Source organism: Belonocnema kinseyi, chromosome 5 (assembly GCF_010883055.1).
Source record: "Belonocnema kinseyi isolate 2016_QV_RU_SX_M_011 chromosome 5, B_treatae_v1, whole genome shotgun sequence".
Classification (NCBI taxonomy): Eukaryota; Metazoa; Arthropoda; class Insecta; order Hymenoptera; family Cynipidae; genus Belonocnema; species Belonocnema kinseyi.
In genome coordinates this window covers 78,786,553-78,794,606 of record NC_046661.1, presented here as the reverse complement: position 1 = coordinate 78,794,606, position 8,054 = coordinate 78,786,553, and positions in this window count along the sequence as shown.

Below are 8,054 nucleotides of genomic sequence, written 5' to 3'. Positions count from 1 at the left end.
TCATTCATGTTTTATCTGCATAATAATATTTAGCGTTTATAATTGTATAAAAGTTTTAAAAACTCTGTAATATTTATAATAAATTATTAAATACAATTTTCTTTCAATTTTAGATAAACTTGAAAATATGCATCAGAGTATTTCGCATATGAATCATCAATATTAGGTGAATCAAGTTGAAACGCAACATTTCTTCTCGCAATTTGATATTGAATAAAAATGAATAATTAATTGTTAAATATGTTCCCCATAATTCTGTTTGATAGGATCACAAAAAACCCCGTGAGTGAAAAATTGGGTTTTATCAGTTTTTGACGCTGATTATGATTTTTTGGCAGCATTTTTTAAATACGAATTGTTTTAAATACATAAAATACTACTTTCTATAGATAATTAGATGCTTAAATGAATTTCTTAAAAAATGTATTATTAATTTTAACAATTTTCTTTTTGAATGGAGTTAGAAAGTTACAGATTTTTCCGAATGTTGACCTTATTTTCAACTGCCCAGTTAGAGCAAAACAATAATAAGGTAAATTTAACAGAAATAATTATTTGAATCACTTATTATTTATAATAATAAACTTTAATCAACCTTTTCTGAAAATACTAATTTTCTTTGGTAAAGTGCTAATATATTCGCCAATTGTGCAAATTAAAATATTAAAAATTTAAAATATCTTTTTCTATTGTCAGCATTTGAACAAAACGTTGGAAGTGGTTATTTTTTCAAAAATTGATGATTTTTTTTTGGCGTATATTGATACGACCATGACCACATTCAATTTAATTTGAAGCGCTTTAAATTCATATAATTTTATGTTGAAATATATTGAACTAAAAAAAAAAGATTTTTCACATAAAATAGATACATATTTTATTCAAAAAGACGAGTTTTCAGCCAAATACTTAAATTTCTAACATAAAAAATCTATTTTTTAACTGATCAGTGTCATAACAACCATATAGTTGAACCTTCAAACAGAAAATACAAATTTTTAAGAACCATCACAGTAAACCCCAGGAATAAATTTTATCTTTCAAAAAGATAAAAACATTGCATCACGTTTATCTAACGAATGATAAAATTTATCTGAAAAAAAGATAAAATTTATCTGAAAAAAGATCAAATTTATCTGAAAAAAGATCAAGTTTATCTGACGTAAATATTTTTTTGATATAGGTTATATGTCAGACGGCTGCGTCTATTTCCCCAGAAAAATTGTCCTTCATAAATTTAAAAATCCTCGCGTTACTCAATTTTAAATATTTTCACTTTATTTCAGTAATTTTAAACCCAAAAAATCACTACACAAAGTAGGTGTAGGTGAGTGATTTTTACATTCTCAGTAGAGAAGTTATTAGATTTGTGTAAAATTTGACTCCCCCCCCCCCAGTTTTTGTCAAATGTCCACGCTTTGAGACCCCCTGAATCCGAAAAACAGGTTTTTACGAATGCGCCTGTCCGTATGTCTGTATGTATGGCTATCTGTATGTGAACACGATAACTTTTGAAAAAAATTAATCTATTAGATTGCCCTTTGGTACACTTGTTTAGTGTCCTAAACTAAAGGTCAAGTTCGTTAGCCAGCCATTTTGGATGAAAATTCAAAAAGTGGACATATTTTGAATATTTTTGAGACCACTTGTTTAAACATTCAAAAATTCTCTGTACGGTTATTCATATAATTCAAAAAATTTTACAATTCATTCTAGTGGCTTTTTTTGAAAAATCAAAAATTACTAGAGTTATAGCATTTTAAAAATCCAGAAAAACAAACTAAAATGAATAATTTAAGCCAAACAACGCATGATACGAAAAAAAGTCTAGAGAAGAAAAACTTTGCTTTTTGAAAGCCCTACGAGATTATGATAACAACTTTTCAAATTGGTCAAAAATTTGAAAATTCCAAATTTGATCGTACCAAAAATGTTTTAAACCACATTTTTTCAAGATTTAAAAATTCTATGTACGGTTGTTCATAGTACTCATAAACTCAAACAATTTATCCTGTTGACTTTTTTCTATAAAAAGAAAATTATCAGAGTTAGAGCATTTTCAAAATCCAAAAAAACATACTAAAATGAACATTTTAAGCCAAAAGACGCATGATATGAAAAAAGTCAATAGAAGAAAAACTTTTCTTCTTGAAACACTCAGAAAAATGTTTGTTTGAAACGAACAACAAAATTTGTTTGAATTCATATAATTGAATGAGACAAATTTTTTGCTTCATTTAAAAAAAGGTTTATTTAATTTTAAGAAATTGAAACCAATAAATTTGATTGAAACAAATAATTTGTTTAGTACAATTTGTTTGATTTAAACAAAACATTGACTTTCATTAAACAATGCATTTGTTTAAAATGTGTTTATTCGAATTCATAAAAATATTTGTTTGATTCAAACAAAAAATACAGTACAAAGCAATACTACAAAGTGCCTCTGGCGTGATAAAGCGCTGCCGGCGGTTCCTGAGTAACTAACCTAGAATCTAAATTAATTTATCATGCGATTTATTTGATGGCATTGGTATTTTTTCAGAGTTGTATTATTCTGAAGGTTCTGATTTACTGTAAAATTGTAAATTAATTGAAAAATGGACAAAATATCTCTAGTTTAGGAATTACTTAAATTGTGGGGCGTTTACCTTGGATATAATTAAAGATTTCGAATGCGAGTAAGTCTTTTCAATACTAACCTCCTTTCTTTATGAAGATGATTTATGACATCAATCGTGTTTTTTCAATTATAATTATCATTGTATAATTAAAACCAGGAACACTTATATATACATTCAATTCAATTGTTTAACTCTGGTTCATTTCTCATTATTGCAATTTATTATTGTTTTATTCAGAAATGAGAAGCATAGAGTTAACAATTAACCAGAATTAAGCTTCGGAATGAATACGTGTTTCTGGTTTTACATATACAACGATCATTATGATTAAACATAAACATATTATCGAGTACATACATTATTTTTATAAATAATGCTGAATTTTGAGGTTAAGTGTAATAAAAAGATTTACTTCACTTGAAAAAAGTCTATAATTAATTGACAAAATATATATTCAATGTAAACAAAAACTCACTTATTTTAAAAAAGAGATTTATTTGAACAAACCAAAAATGTATTTGAACCAAACAAATAGGGCAAACAAAAAATTTATTAGAATCAAACAAACATTTGTTTGACCCCATATTAAAGAAATAATTCGTTTAATTCGAACAAAATTTGTTTGATTCAAACAAACATTTTTCTGAGTGAAGCCCTACGGACTATGATAACAACTTTTTCAATTTGGTCGAGAAGTTGCACACTCCAAATTTGATCGTACCATAAGAAACAAATACAAAAATAATCATGATAAATACAATTTGCTTTTTATTTTGCAATTTTTTAATAAGTAATCCCTTGCAGAGTTAAATAAAAAATGTATTATAATTGATATAAAAGTGTTGTGTATAATGTAGAAAAGCTGACACGTGGGACAAAATCGAGTGCGAAGCACGAGATACGTGATGAGAATGTGTTCGTTAAAGCTAAAAGAGCTTTAACAAAAGAGAGTTCAAAATCACAAAATTACAGTTTCAGTCCGTTCACCTTTGATTTTAAAAGGTCTGTCCCCGGATGCGGAATAAATGCAGACTATAAGCGCGGAGCGCGGTTGCCCTCAGTCGCGTGCCGTAGGTGCGCTCAAACTCTCGAGCTAAGCTTTTTTAACGAAAGAGAATTCACAATCACAAAATTGCAGTGGTGGATGTTTTGAGTCTTAATTTTAAAATGTTTGCGCAAGAATGTACGACTATGTAAAGACCGAGCGCGTATCTCGAGGTAAATACATAATCGAGCGCGAAGCGCGAGAACAAACAATCGCGCGCCCTAGGCGCGCTAAAACTTGAGTTTGAAATTAGTGAAATAAAGTGAAAATATTTCAAATTGAATACCGCAAGGATTTTTAAATTTATGGAAATTTTTTCTATGAAAATAGACGCAGCTAAATTTTATCTTTTTTCAGATAAAGTTTATATTTCTTTAGATAAACGTGATGCAACGTTTTTATCTTTTTGAAAGATAAAATTTATTCCTAGGGTGTAATGTCATGATATGTTGTTACGTTATCTATATCGTCATTTTATCCCCTGAAAACAAAAATAAATCTGCCGATCGAATGAAAACTTATATCTGTAAATTGATGTCTAAAATTTCGTTTTTTAAGATAAAATTTCCTAGACTTCTTATTTTTGTTAATAAAGAGTCACCCAGTTTCAATTAATCGGTTATGAAAGGCTTTTTTATACAAGTATGAAAAGAAAACTCAATTTGACGAAAGAATCAAATTTCCAAAAAAAATCACATAAAGATCTGATACAAAAATGTTAATACACCGAACTCTCGCTTCCCGTCCAGTGTCAGGGGTTGCCTAAAAATAGCTCGGGCCACAATTCTGAGGAATTCGAACGTAAACACTCAGGGCTACCTTACCGTTTCCAATTGGAATGCATTATAGTGCGCAATATGCTCTACTGAGTACTCGCAAACTGCGGCCCTTCCGAACCGAGACTCGCAAACGTCTCTCGTCCTGTGGGCTGAGAACTAAAAACTAGTGAAATTTTACCGATTTAATTCGCGAAAAGTTAACCACTAAAGATTAGTAGAAAATTACAAATTCCAGTAGTTGACATATTTGCTAATCCAATAGTAAAAAAGTAATTGCTTGACAAAAAAAAATGATTTTATGCTTTATGGAAAAATTTAAAAAAGGTAAAAATTAAAAAAACTTGAGGTCTAGGAATGTTTTATCAAATAAAGCTGTGGTATACTATTCTTATTTCTATTGAAGCAAGAAAAGGTCACATTGAGACATTGTAAACATAACGTAGAATATGCCTCAATTTTAAAGCATTGCCCTCTAATTTTTTGAACAAAGTTAGAAAAAAATAAAAATTTTGTACGCTCCTAAAATTGCATTGGATCAATGTTTACGATTTTCCGAATTTTTTTCGGTAGTATATTTTTCTTATTTTCCATAAAAAATTGTGATTACTTAGCAAGGTTAGTGAAAATTATACGCCTTAAAGTGAGCAATAAATATTAGTAATAAATTACTAATTCAATTAGTCGAGATTTTTTCTAATTCGATAGTTGAATGGAAACTAATTTCTTGATAAAAATAAGTGTATGAAGGACTATATATGAAATAATTCAAAAAGGTTATAAAATTGAAAAACGTGAAAAATAGAAGCGTTTAATAAAATGACGAAATGCTTCAACATTTTAGACTCTATTGGAACGACAAGTCGGGCATACTGAAAAATTGTTAACGTGACTTGTCTGTTTTCATTTTCGAAATCTTGCCTTCTAATTGTTTCAACAAAGTTAGGCAAAATAAGAATTTTTTTTAATTAAAGCAATTTCTTATATCATATTAAGATAAAAAATGTATATTAAATTAAATATACAAAATATATATTTAATTTCATTAACATGCGCGTAAAATCATTTGCATATATTTTATATGAAGTAAGCGAATATTTTTTTAACAGTGAAGAAGATAAAAATACAAATATTTGGCAAAAATTCAAATTTTCTACAAAACAGTTTACTCGCTTTTCCATCATGCAAGATGAATTTCAGTAATAAAAGAAATAATTTTCATTAAAATCGTTTAAAATTTCTAAAAATAAAAACTTTAGCAACATAGGTAAATTTCTAATGAAATAATAAATTTTCTACCAAAAAAAATGAATTTTCAAATAAATAGATGAATTTTTAATCAAATAGTTGATTTGTCAACATATATATGATAATTTTTTTAATGGAATAGATAAATTTCCAAAGAAACTTTTTTAAACTTAATACAAGAATTTTCAAAAAAATATTCAAGCAAATTTTCAACAAAAGACATGAAGTTTAATTTTGTACGCGAAAAATGAATTTTTAACAAATTACGTGAACCTTCAACCAAAGAAATGAATTTTAAACTAAAACGACAAATCTTTATGAAACAAATTTTTAAAAGGGGAGGGGAGCAAAAATTTAGAAAAATCTAATATTTTCTGTCATGATAATGTAAAAAGTCAATTTTCATCTTAAGATTTGTAACAGAAAAAAACGAATTTTTAACAAAAAAAATTAGTCTTCTACCAATCACACAAATTAAAACAAATGAATTTCTAAAGATATAATTAAATTTTCAACAAAAAGTAATATTTTAACGAAACTTTTAGACCAATTTTCAATTAGTGTAAGATTCATTAATGTTAACAATTATAATATCGCTTTTTTTATGCAAAAGATACTTTGATACAGATTTGGTTAGCCAATAGTGACTAACAAATATTAGTAGAAAATTATTCATTCAATTAGTCAAGATCTTTCCTATTTAAATAATAGAATTGAAAACTAATTTCTTCTTAAAAATAAATATACTAATGACTGTATGTGAAATAATTAAAAAGGTTATAAAATTGGAAAACGTTAAAAATAGAAATGTTTAATAAAATGTTGCGATGGTTTAACATTTGAACTCTATTGAAACGATAAGTAGGTCATACTGAAAAACTGTTGACGTGACCTAGTCTGTTTTCATTTTCAAAATCTTGCCTTCTAATTGTTTCAACAAAGTTAGGAAAAATAAGACTAAAAATTTCTCTAATGATAATGTAAGAAATAAATTTAGAAAAAAAGGTTTTCAACCAAAAAAAACTAATTTTTATCAGAAAAAGTAGTTTTCCACCAAAAAGACATACTTAAAAATATGAATTTCTAACGAAACTATTAAATTTTCAACAAAAAGTAGAATTTTTAACTAAGTAAGATTTATTACTGTTAACAAACAAAATATCGCTTTTTTGCACAAAAGATACTTTTATATAGATTTGATTAGCGAAAAGTGAGCAACAAATATTAGTAGAAAATTAGAAATTCAGTTAGACAATATTTTTCCTATTTAAATAGTGGAAAGGAAAACTAATTTCTTTATATGAATAAATGTAAAAATGACTCTATATATGAAATTATTAAAAAGGTTATAAAATTGGAAAACGTTAAAAATAGAAATGTTTAATAAAATGACGTGATGATTTACCATTTTTAACTGTACTGAAACGATAAGTAGGCCATACTGAAAAATTCTTGACGTGTCGTAGTCTTTTTTCATTTTTAAAATATTGCCTTCCAATTGTTTCAACAAAGTTAGGAAAAATTAAAAAAATTAAATTTAAGCAATTTTTTTATACTATATTAAAACAATAAAATTTATTTTTATAAATAAAAAAGCCAAAAAGACGAACTTTTTAAAAGAAAATCAACTTCTCAACAAAAAACTTTTGTCTGAACCGTAAAAGATGAATTTCAAATACCAAGGAATGAATTTTCATTAAAACCGTTTAATTTTCTACTATGTTTTTGACAAAGTAGTTCAACTTTATAATAAGTAGTTGTACTTTTTACCCAAGAGATACATTTTTAATTAAATAGTTTTTGAAGCAAATTTTCAACAAAATACATAGATTTTCTACGAAATTGTTGAATTTTCAAGCCAATTTTGGATGTAAATTAATATCTTTTTCTGAAATTTCTCTTTTTCATTTGAAAATTCAACTATTTTAGTAGAAATTTTTTAATTATTCGATAAAAAAGTAATTGTTTGATTACAAATTAATCTTCTTTGCTTTAGTACTCAACTATTTTGTGTGAAAATTATAGTTGAACTTTTTTTTGACGATGATTCAAATTTGTAGTTCAAAATTCATCTCTTTGATTGAAATGTTAACAACTTTGTTGAAAAATGATGTTTTTAAATTGAAAATTTAACTGCCTAGGTAAAAGTTGAAGATGCATTTTCAAAAAAATACGTGAGTTTTAAACAAAGAGATGAATTTTTAACTAAAATGATTAATCATTATTTTTAAAATCAAGAAAAAACGGGGGGGGGTGTAAAAGATAAATTTGTAACAAAAGATTTGCAACCAAAAGAAAAAGTGACTTAATAAGAAATTAAATTTAGCAAAAATAATTGTTTGAACAAACCATTATTACATG